The sequence below is a fragment of the Schistocerca cancellata genome, chromosome 6 (assembly GCF_023864275.1).
Source record: "Schistocerca cancellata isolate TAMUIC-IGC-003103 chromosome 6, iqSchCanc2.1, whole genome shotgun sequence".
NCBI classification, from domain to species: Eukaryota; Metazoa; Arthropoda; class Insecta; order Orthoptera; family Acrididae; genus Schistocerca; species Schistocerca cancellata.
This window is the reverse complement of record NC_064631.1, coordinates 503,640,266-503,651,387: the sequence shown is the minus strand read 5'-3', so window position 1 is coordinate 503,651,387 and position 11,122 is coordinate 503,640,266. Positions and strand designations below refer to the sequence as shown.

General features: G+C 42.2%; 1 pseudogene; it reads right to left on the bottom strand.

Moving 5' to 3' along the window:
* Window positions 1-4,438: 4,438 nt before the first annotated feature.
* Window positions 4,439-4,556, bottom strand: LOC126089910 (5S ribosomal RNA; annotated as a pseudogene).
* Window positions 4,557-11,122: the final 6,566 nt, after the last annotated feature.

The following is an 11,122-nucleotide window of genomic DNA, read 5'->3' as shown; positions in this document are numbered from 1 at the left end:
GTTCAGTCGTGTCATTTTGATGACAGGCTACATAATAAACACAAAAAAAGTGTATATAATGAAGACAGATCGACAGAAATTGAGCAAGGAATCGATAGAAGAGGCAATGCAGCATTAAAGAAATGGAAATTCTGTTCATGCCGGACCTAGGAAGTTCAACCTCCCTGAACCTACTTTACGACGCTCTAAAACGTACTGACGACTTCTTGGGCTCTTATTCGTGACGGCATTCAGACAGGCAAGGGTGCTGTGGATTTTTGCATACGAATGCGAAATACCTGCGTTGTGCGTTTCCGCAAAGTGAGTTTTACGCCAAAGTTGCGATCGTCCTACAAGTTGGGTCAGATGTGGAGCGCAGAGTGATTTTATTTCAGAGTTTACCACAAAATGCGGCCAGGTTTGAAAATATATTTAATGATGATCATTTCAATAATTGGATCAATGTGCCCTCGATTTTGGACAGAAAAGAGCTTTTGGACTGACAGAGTCTGACTTCGCTCGAATTATCTACGATTATGCTGAATTTAAGAATTTAGAACACAGATATAGCACAACTAAAACGATGTCAGAGAAATATTTTATTCAAAATTTAATAACACATTTCAAGTTTTCTTTTCGTAAACCAGAACCTAACCTGGCAGCTAGATTGGCTGCACTTAATGAAGTGAATGTAGAGGAATTCTTTACTGTATACAGAGAAATAAGAACAAAATTCAAATCTGATTGATGAGAGAAGATGTGAACTCTTCCCACAAAAGTACCACCTGTACTGCGCTCTATTGTCAAAAGAAGAGTAATAAAGGTTTGCTATACTGAGAAGGGAGCAACTGTCTGTGTTGATTGCTGAGTTAATGCCGCAAAAAAATGGTTCAAATGGCTCTGAGCACTATGAGACTTAACTACTGAGGTCATCAGTCGCCTAGAACTTAGAACTAATTAAACCTAACTAACCTAAGGACATCACACACATCCATGCCCGAGGTAGGATTCGAACCTGCGACCGTAGCGGTCGCTCGGTTCCAGACTGTAGCGCCTAGAACCGCACGGTCACTCTGGCCGGCGTTAGTGCCGCAGGCCAGTTCACACAGTTAGAATGTAGCCAGTATATCTCGATTTTTCGTCATCTGGATCTGTTGGAATTGGCCATGAATTTTGCTGTATGAATGCTGAGAGCTTTGTCACTTGGCTGCAGCATTTCATTAAACAGGTAAGACTATTAGAAAGAAATCCATTCCTTTTCTTTATTGATGATCGTACTTGATGTCTCACTTTGGAATCCGTTACCCTCATAACTCCTGCGTTCCCACCTCACAGGAGTCACAGACTGCAAGGATGGATGTGTCACTTTAAGGATATCTGAAGACTGCCTGTAGCAAAGCGTTTACTATCTCCCTAATCTAGGCCAAGTGATAACAAGCTATTGCTATGTTGTACAACATTGCCTTTAGCAAACCTGTATCTTCAAATAATGCGGCCAAGGGCTTTATAGACGCAGGAATTGAATTCACAGATATTTAGTGATGATTTCGCGTAATCACTAACAACCGACAATGCCACCAATAAAGTTCCGTCCGAAACAGGTGATCTGCCTGGGATATTAGCAAAGCAAACTGCATAATTTGATACAGTACCAGCGCCGTTTTCATCTAACTCTACAACTACTTTAATATTTTTTTGTGGGATCTAAAATTTAAAAAACCCCTCTCACACCGGCCTGATTGAGCTTCACTGATCAGGATAGTAAAAACATGCGTATATTAAGGGAATTTTCATTCACAAAGCAGGCTTATCACATTCACACAGTTCAATACTGTTCTATCCTGATTAAATTGAGCTTAACTTAAATTCCATAAGGCAGTGAAGCTATTTCGAAGTCTCGGTGCGACGAAAATTGTCAGACGATCTCCTGAAAACATTTGTAATAATTATTAACTTTCGGTGATCACATGGGGAAGACCGGAGATCTGCTGGTAAGACTGTGTTAGCCTATTTATTTGAAATAATAAACTGGATATCTTGAGCATACAAAACGGCAGGTTCGTCCAGTGTAAATCAGACGTTCCCCACTGATCCCATGCAACACAGCGTAGTAAGCAGACACTGTCAATAATAATCAGTTAAATAATACGCGAACACACTTACTTTAGTTTAGTTCATGTATTAAATTACTTCTCATACGGAATCTCATCAAGATGGCGACTAGCTCAACAATACATACATATACATCCTCCTTCTTTCACGGCTGATCGGCAAGATCTCAATCATTCTTTTCATAAGAGAAAACATAAATAGCAGAGAATCCGTGGAGTAAATGGACGCTCCAAGGAATAATAGGGCTTGAAACTACTTTGCATTGATAATCAGCGTATTTTAAAGTTTAGGAATCGGTAAGATAAGAAGAGATATTTCGAGATATGTACTGAGTTATATAATTTATAAAATTTCTGAAAATATCGCGGAGAGACCGCTGCAAGAGACATTACACTACCTCTATTTTACCTTCGTACCCCAAGCAGAATTACCAGGGCCTTTATCTAATGCTTTACATACTTCTATTTCATCTCTGTTATCACATGCAGAACATGGAGCATTATTAGTGGCCCTCATCTACCTCTAACTCCACATCTAGCTCTCCTTTACTTCCGTTACCTCAAGCCGCACTTAAAGGAGGTCCAAGAAAACGAAGAACTAAGTTGCGATCTCTAACACAAGCAGCACACCCATGGAAGTGAGGACGATAAGAAAAAGAAACAAGAAAGAAGAATGAAGAGAGAGAAAAAATTAAAAGAGAATGAGAATGCAATAGCAACAAGGAAAAAAATGAAGAAGGCCCTAATCGTAAACTTGCATTCGGCGGAGTTTTTGGAAAGAAACAAAAAAAGGACCCTAGATTCCACGACTCATCTTCAAACTCATCCATCGGAATGCCGACATTATACCTATTTTGTCGATGAAAGAGACTGCATCCTCTATGGCGAGTTTGGAAAGAAAGCAGTGTGGGATCAATGTTCTCGATGCCAAGAATGGTCTCATACTCAGTGTACGGGCTTAAATTACGGGGAAGCCAACGAGAAATGTTGTATTTGTAACTATTGTGGTAAACAGATAACGATGAATAAAATGTCTTTGTTTTCTAAATAAAATGTTCGTTTCGTCATCTTAGCTGCTTGTAGGGTAAGTTGGCAAGTGGAACCATCACTAACAAAAGTAGAGCTATCTGAAAAATCTATAGTTTTAGGAAATGTTTAAGAGCTTGAATCTGAAGGGACGTATGAAGTAATAATTTTTCCACAAATAAACTATTTGATTTCAAAGAACAGCCCGGAAAAATCACAGTATAACTTAATTTCATTAACTTACCAGACTCTCTCCTTATCCCGACATATTGTCGGTGGAACAGCGACCAATGCAATGCCGAAAAGATATATATTTTATTCTATAGACCGGCTACTAGGTTCGGTACACAATACCATCATCAGGCCATCCCCTGGCACGCAGTCGTCACATTTGAGCGAGAGACTAAAACAAACACTTTTTATTTTCGTCTGTTGTCCAGAGACGTTTCTATGTAATTCTCATTTTCAGTAGAGCTCTGTTCATTGTTAATAACCACGGAGTAAATATTTCAAGGTCGACTTACTCGAAAAATGCTATGAGGAATGATAATAATACACGGTCTCAGATTTTATACTATTAAAAAGAAGCAATAGAAACAAAAAAAGGTGGTGCAGCTCTCGTGAAACCTCTGTGATCAATAGATAAACAGAAGATATTAACTCAAACCGATTACATCATAATTACCGTTATCTATCGCAGAGAGAGCAACCAACATTTGGCATCCACTGCTGGATAAATCACTCCGCTAGACTTTTCCATGCATTCGCGGTACCTATTTACGTCTCTACTGTTTGTTTTCTAACGTTATCTACGAATCTTCCATTAGGTCGTTACTTTGATCTTTACAGATCTAATGGAAAATATGAACGAGTTTCCTTGGTAGAACTACCATTAATTTTGCTGACTGCGAACCCCACCGAACTCTATTTCGTTTGCTTTGCAACCGTAATTGCATCATCCACTCTAATCTGCTCTGATATTTCTTTCTCTTTGTTTCCTGTCTGTCCTACTAGTTTAAAACATGCATGTCTTCCATGCTCATTGGGCAAACTCAGTTTTTGACTGGTTATTGCATTAAAAGTCCATCTTTCACTGCTATGAATAAAAATTGGTAACACACACCGACTGTAATTTTTGAAAAATAGAACAGACCGTGAAACCCCAACAGAACCGACCGACCGCCGTTTCTTCCTCAGCTGACAGGCGTCACTGGATGCCGATATGGAGGGGAGTGTGATGAGGCCACCTTCCTCAGTTTTCGTGATCGGAGCCCCAACTTCCCTATCAAGCAGCTTCTTAATTGCCCTGAGTGCATCCTGCTTACCAACAGCGCAAGGCTGACCAGACGGTCACCCATCCAAATGCTAGTCAAGCCCGACAGCACTTAACTTCGGAAATCTGACGGGACCCGGTGTTACCACTGCGGCAAGGCCATTGGCTTCTTGTCCGGTAAAGTGGAAACTTAATTTTGAAAATCTTATTTAGTTTACGAGGTTATTTCTATTCTTCCGTTTATTTCTTTTGTTATCTATCAATTCGTTACTTCCAGCAGCCCTAAAACCAAAATTCAACAGATCTGCGTCTTCGTTGTTAATATACAGGGTGTTTCAAAAATGACCGGTATATTTGAAACGGCAATAAAAACTAAACGAGCAGCGATAGAAATACACCGTTTGTTGCAATATGCTTGGGACAACAGTACATTTTCAGCCAGACAAACTTTCGAAATTACAGTAGTTACAATTTTCAACAACAGATGGCGCTGCGGTCTGGGAAACTCTATAGTACGATATTTTCCACATATCCACCATGCGTAGCAATAATATGGCGTAGTTTCTGAATGAAATTACCCGAAACCTTTGACAACGTGTCTGGCGGAATGGCTTCACACGCAGATGAGATGTACTGCTTCAGCTGTTCAATTGTTTCTGGATTCTGGCGGTACACCTGGTCTTTCAAGTGTCCCCACAGAAAGAAGTCACAGGGGTTCATGTCTGGCGAAGAGGGAGGCCAATCCACGCCGCCTCCTGTATGTTTCGGATAGCCCAAAGCAATCACACGATCATCGAAATATTCATTCAGGAAATTAAAGACGTCGTCCGTGCGATGTGGCCGGGCACCATCTTGCATAAACCACGAGGTGTTCGCAGTGTCGTCTAAGGCAGTTTGTACCGCCACAAATTCACGAAGAATGTCCAGATAGCGTGATGCAGTAATCGTTTCGGATCTGAAAAATGGGCCAATGATTCCTTTGGAAGAAATGGCGGCCCAGACCAGTACTTTTTGAGGATGCAGGGACGATGGGACTGCAACATGGGGCTTTTCGGTTCCCCATATGCGCCAGTTCTGTTTATTGACGAAGCCGTCCAGGTAAAAATAAGCTTCGTCAGTATACCAAATGCTGCCCACATGCATATCGCCGTCATCAATCCTGTGCACTATATCGTTAGAGAATGTCTCTCGTGTAGCAATGGTAGCGGCGCTGAGGGGTTGCCGCGTTTGAATTTTGTATGGATAGAGGTGTAAACTCTGGCGCATGAGACGATACATGGACGTTGGCGTCATTTGGACAGCAGCTGCAACACGGCGAACGGAAACCCGAGGCCGCTGTTGGATCACCTGCTGCACTAGCTGCGCGTTGCCCTCTGTGGTTGCCGTACGCGGTCGCCCTACCTTTCCAGCACGTTCATCCGTCACGTTCCCAGTCCGTTGAAATTTTTCAAACAGATCCTTTATTGTATCGCTTTTCGGTTCTTTGGTTACATTAAACCTCCGTTGAAAACTTCATCTTGTTGCAACAACACTGTGTTCTAGGCGGTGGAATTCCAACACCAGAAAAATCCTCTGTTCTAAGGAATAAACCATGTTGTCTGCAGCACACTTGCACGTTGTGAACAGCACACGCTTACAGCAGAAAGACGACGTACAGAATGGCGCACCCACAGACTGCGTTGTCTTCTATATCGTTCACATCACTTGCAGCGCCATCTGTTGTTGAAAATTGTAACTACTGTAATTTCGAAAGTTTGTCCACCTGAAAATATACTGTTGTCCCAAGCATATTGCAACAAACGGTGTATTTCTATCGCTGCTCGTTTAGTTTTTATTGCCTTTTCAAATATACCGGTCATTTTTGAAACACCCTGTATATTATCTACTTTTCGGTATGTTACATATACATTATGCTGTTTTTGTGGTGTTTCGTTGAATGATTAGTGTGATGCACGTCTCCACGGTAATTTTGTGCAAGCCTACATACCTCTGCATACTACTGCAATCTTCATCTTCTTTAACCTGCTTACTGTCTCCCTCTACAATGTTTAAACACCTTACATCCCTCCAAATCCAAAACAACCAATTGTTGATTCAGAATGTGTCCTCTCCCCAGAACTCTTCTTTTAGTCAAGCTAAGCTAGGCCCTAAAGATTTTTTCTACTTATTAGTTCCTCTAGCTATCCAGCTAACCTTTAGCATTCTTCTACACCACCACATTGCAAAAGTTTCTATTCTCTTCTTAAGATTTTATCGTTCACGTTTCAGTTCTGTGCGAGGATGCACTCACGTCAAATACGTTCAGAAGATATTTCCTAGCCTCTTTACTTCGATCAGCATGATATTTAACTGGCGAAACGGTACAATTCATCTAACTTTTTTCCGTTAGCATCGCTTAATGTAATTAGACTACACTCCATTACCCTATACATTATTTAAGTCTCAACATAACGTATTTTTAGTTCTAGTTTTATTCTTGGTACATGGCGTTAATGCAATGATTGTTTAACTAAACTGCACCGGAGCCATACAGTACTACGTCATCTGCAAATGGAAGGTATTTTAGATATGATCCATCAACACTAAATCTCATTGCCTTCCCCATCTTTCAATGAATTTTATAGAATTCTGACGAGTCTAATGGAGGCTTGTACAGCCGTCAGCAGACTGGATGCTCAGTGCCTTGTTATAAATTAAATAATGTCCATACCCTGATGTAAACACCACATATCTGGGGCTTGTTTCCTGTCTTATTTGTGGCGCAAAGACGTATTCTTGTATTATTTTTCCATTACATCTATGGAAGCGTTCTTATCCACCAGGTTGCGATATTTTGACGTCAGAACTTACAGGTTTTCAATAGGGGATTTCATTAGTGCCCGACTATTTGGTACATCCGCTAAAGTAATTACAAATCTGTTGGTCTGTGCTTAGTGCCGTGATCATGTGCTGAGATGGTTTGAAAGTTTTGTCTCCTACACCCAATATTGGAAGAATAAGTAAACGTACATAAGAGGGCGTTAAAGAAGGAGAGGACTGACATGAAAGTAAACGCCGAGTTTAGCAATTGTGTACTGAACTCAGTGTAATGATATAACCAGCACTCGTCCATGGCGATCAGGTATGTCCACCAGTGGCGCTTCTGGAAGCAGTTACTGGGCTTGGCATTGATTGGCAGAGTTCTTGGATGTCCTTCCGATGGATATCGAGCCAAATTCGATGTAATTGGCGCGTTAGATTGTCGACGATATTCTATGCGCCGTTTCGTTGTCCTTCATGGCAAACCATCTTGGCCTTACATTTCAGCAAGATAAAGCCCGCCCGCACACGGCGAGATTTTCTACTGCATGTCTTCTTGCTTGCCAAACCCTGCCTTGGACAGTGAGGCAGCCAGATCTCACCCCAATTGAGAATGTTTGGAGCATTATGGGCAGGGCCCTCCAAGCAGCTCGGGATTTTGACGTGCTGCTTTTTTTGGGTTATCAATTTTTGCCTCACACCCTTATTCTCCTGACGTTGCCTCCAGTCTCTTCTTCCTCTTTCCCTGAATGAAGAAACCATTGCATTCCTGATAGTTCTACACTACTGGCAATTAAAATTGCTACACCAAGAAGAAATGCAGATGATAAACGGGTATTCATTGGACAAATATATTACACTAGAGATGACATGTGATTACATTTTCACGCAACTTGGGTGCATAGATCCTGAGAAATTAGTACCCAGAACAATCACCTCTGGCCATAATAGCGGCCTTGATACGCCTGGGCATTGAGTCAAACAGAGCTTGGATGGCGTTTACAGGTACAGCTGCCCATGCAGCTTCAACACGGTACCACAGTTCATCAAGAGTAGAGACTGCTGTATTGTGACGAGCCAGTTGCTCGGCCACTATTGACCAGACGTTTTCATTTGGTGAGAGATCTGGAGAACGTGCTGGCCAGGGCAGCGGTCGAACATTTTCTGTATCCAGAAAGGCCCGTACAGGACCTGCAACAAGCGGTCGTGCATTATCCTGCTGAAGTGTAGAGTTTCGCAGGGATCGAATGAAGGGTAGAGCCACGGGTCGTAACACATCTGAAATGTAACATCCACTGTTCAAAGTGTTGCCAATGCGAACAAGAGGTGACCGCGACGTGTAACCAATGGAAACCCATACCATCAAGCCCGGTTATGCGCCAGTATGGTGATGACGAATACACGCTTCCAATGTGCGTTCAGCACGATGTCGCCAAACACGGCTGAGCCGTCATGATGCTGTATTCAGAACCTGGTTCCATCCGAAAAATGACGTTTTGCCATTCGTACACCCAGGTTCGTCGTTGAGGACACCATCGCAGGCGCTCCTGTCTGTGATGCAGCGTCAAGGGTAACCGCAGCCATGGTCTCCGAACTGATAGTCCGTGCTGCTGCAAACGTCGTCGAACTGTTCGTGCAGATGGTTGCTGTTTGCAAACGTCCCCATCTGTTGACTCAGGGATCGAGACGTGGCTGCATGATCCGTTACAGCCATGCGGATAAGATGCCTGTCATCTCGACTGCTAGTGATACGAGGCGGTTGGGATCCAGCAGGGCGTTCCGTATTACCCTCCTGAACCCACCGATTCCATATTCTGCTAACAGTCATTGGATCTCGACCAGCGCGAGCAGCAATGTCGCAATACGATAAACCGCAATCGCGATAGGCTACAATCCGACCTTTATTAAAGTCGGAAACGTGTGGTAGGCATTTCTCCTCCTTACACAAGGCATCACAACAACGTTTCACCAGGCAACGCCGGTCAACTGCTGTTTGTGTATGAGAAATCCGTTGGAACCTTTCCTCATGTCAGCACGTTGTAGGTGTCGCCACCGGCGCCAACCTTGTGTGAATGCTCTGAAAAGCTATTCATTTGCATATCACAGCATCTTCTTACTGTCGGTTAATTTTCGCGTCTGTAGCACGTCATCTTCGTGTTGTAACAATTTTAATGGTCAGTAGTGTAGAATGGTGATGACGTGATTTTCGAGGTACATCGTTTCCCGACCGGCCGGAAAGCAAACTTTTACAAACCAAGGTCTCCACCAAGTCTTCCATTGTTACGTTAAGGTGTGTCTCACTGGAGGTCGAATGTGTAGAGAGAAGCGCTACTATCATTACGTTTCAATTTCGCACCTTGATCTTTTCGAGGTGACAGTTAAAATTTTACGACATTCTTCCTAGAAGCCGTAGACCAGTATTCAGAATTAATGATCAACACTAAAATGGTTCAAAGGGCTCGAAGCACTGTGGGCTTAACATCTGAGGTCATCAGTCCTCTAGACTTAGAACTACGTAAACCTAACTAACCTAAGGACATCACACACATCCACGCCCGAGGCAGGATTCGGACCTGCGACCGTAGCAGCAGCGCGGTTCCGGACTGAAGCGGCTAGAACCGCTTGGCCACAGAGGCCGGCGCAACAATCCTCAAGTTGATTCAACTCGTTTTGGTAGCACTGTTGCCCTAAATTTTGAGCCACTTTCTCTAGAATGCCGGACACTTGCCACGCCGGACATTTGCCACACTTGCCCCTTCGCCAGGTAGCTTGAGTAGCGATCCATCATTTAAGGGACGCCCTTCCTTGTACTTCTTCTGTCCGCTTTCAAACCGCCGTCTCCACATCTTACACGATAGAACCAGTACGTAAGGGACCTTCTTCTTCCACATCTTGGCGAAATCGAAATATTTATAACTTTTCGGAAACGAAAGCAATACAGACTATTATGTCAGTATGTAATTAGTTCTGCCAAGTATAAATGTAGATTCCTCTGTCTGTAGGGTGGCTTCCTTTCACGCTTACTGATTGCAATTGAAACAGTCCATCCGCATGGGAGCAACAAGAAAGGAACGATGTAAAGACAATGCGAATGTAAGCTAATCATTCCTTTTGATCACTGCATTTGTGCCTACTTTAATTATTACAACTGCATGAACAAAAGACAATAAGGAAAGAAGAAATGGCAATGTGAATGTTTGAAAAGAAGAACGACATACTCCATATTAATTTACTCTCTAAAATCCGATATCCCTTGCGGCGAAACATTAGTTAATAAAGTGTAGCGGGACAATGTTCAAAACATGACTGAAAATACGTTCACTAAATATAGATAAGAACATCTATGATTGACACGTCATCTGAGGTAGGTGTACAGTTTTAAAATGTTAGAAATAAGGAAATGAAGTAATACAGAATGCTATGCTGTTCTACATTGTTTAGCTCTGGTATTTACAGGGTCACAGAGAAAGCATCCTAGGTTTTGGAGGGAAAAACAGTAATTGTAATGATCTGCACTACAACAGAAACAAGAAGCACAACTTAAGGAAAAATAATGTAATGTGTGTTTCAGCTCACAAGCGACATTGAAGCAGATAGTTCCTGTGACTTAGTATGGTCACAGCATATATTCGACAATCGGAATAAATTAATAACTGGCTTCCTTTACCGACCTCCGGTCTCAGATGAAACAGTCGCTGAACAGTTCAAAGAAAACCTGAGTCTCATCACAAATAGGTACCCTACTCATACAATTATGGTTGGCAGTGATTTCAATCTACCTTCCGTATGTTGACAAAAATACATTTTCAGACCCTATTGTAGATAGAAAACAACTTCCGTAATTGTTCTAAATGCTTTTTTTTAAATTATTTTGAACAATTAGTTCACGAGGCCATTCAAATTGTAAATGGTTACGAAAACACACTTGACCTCT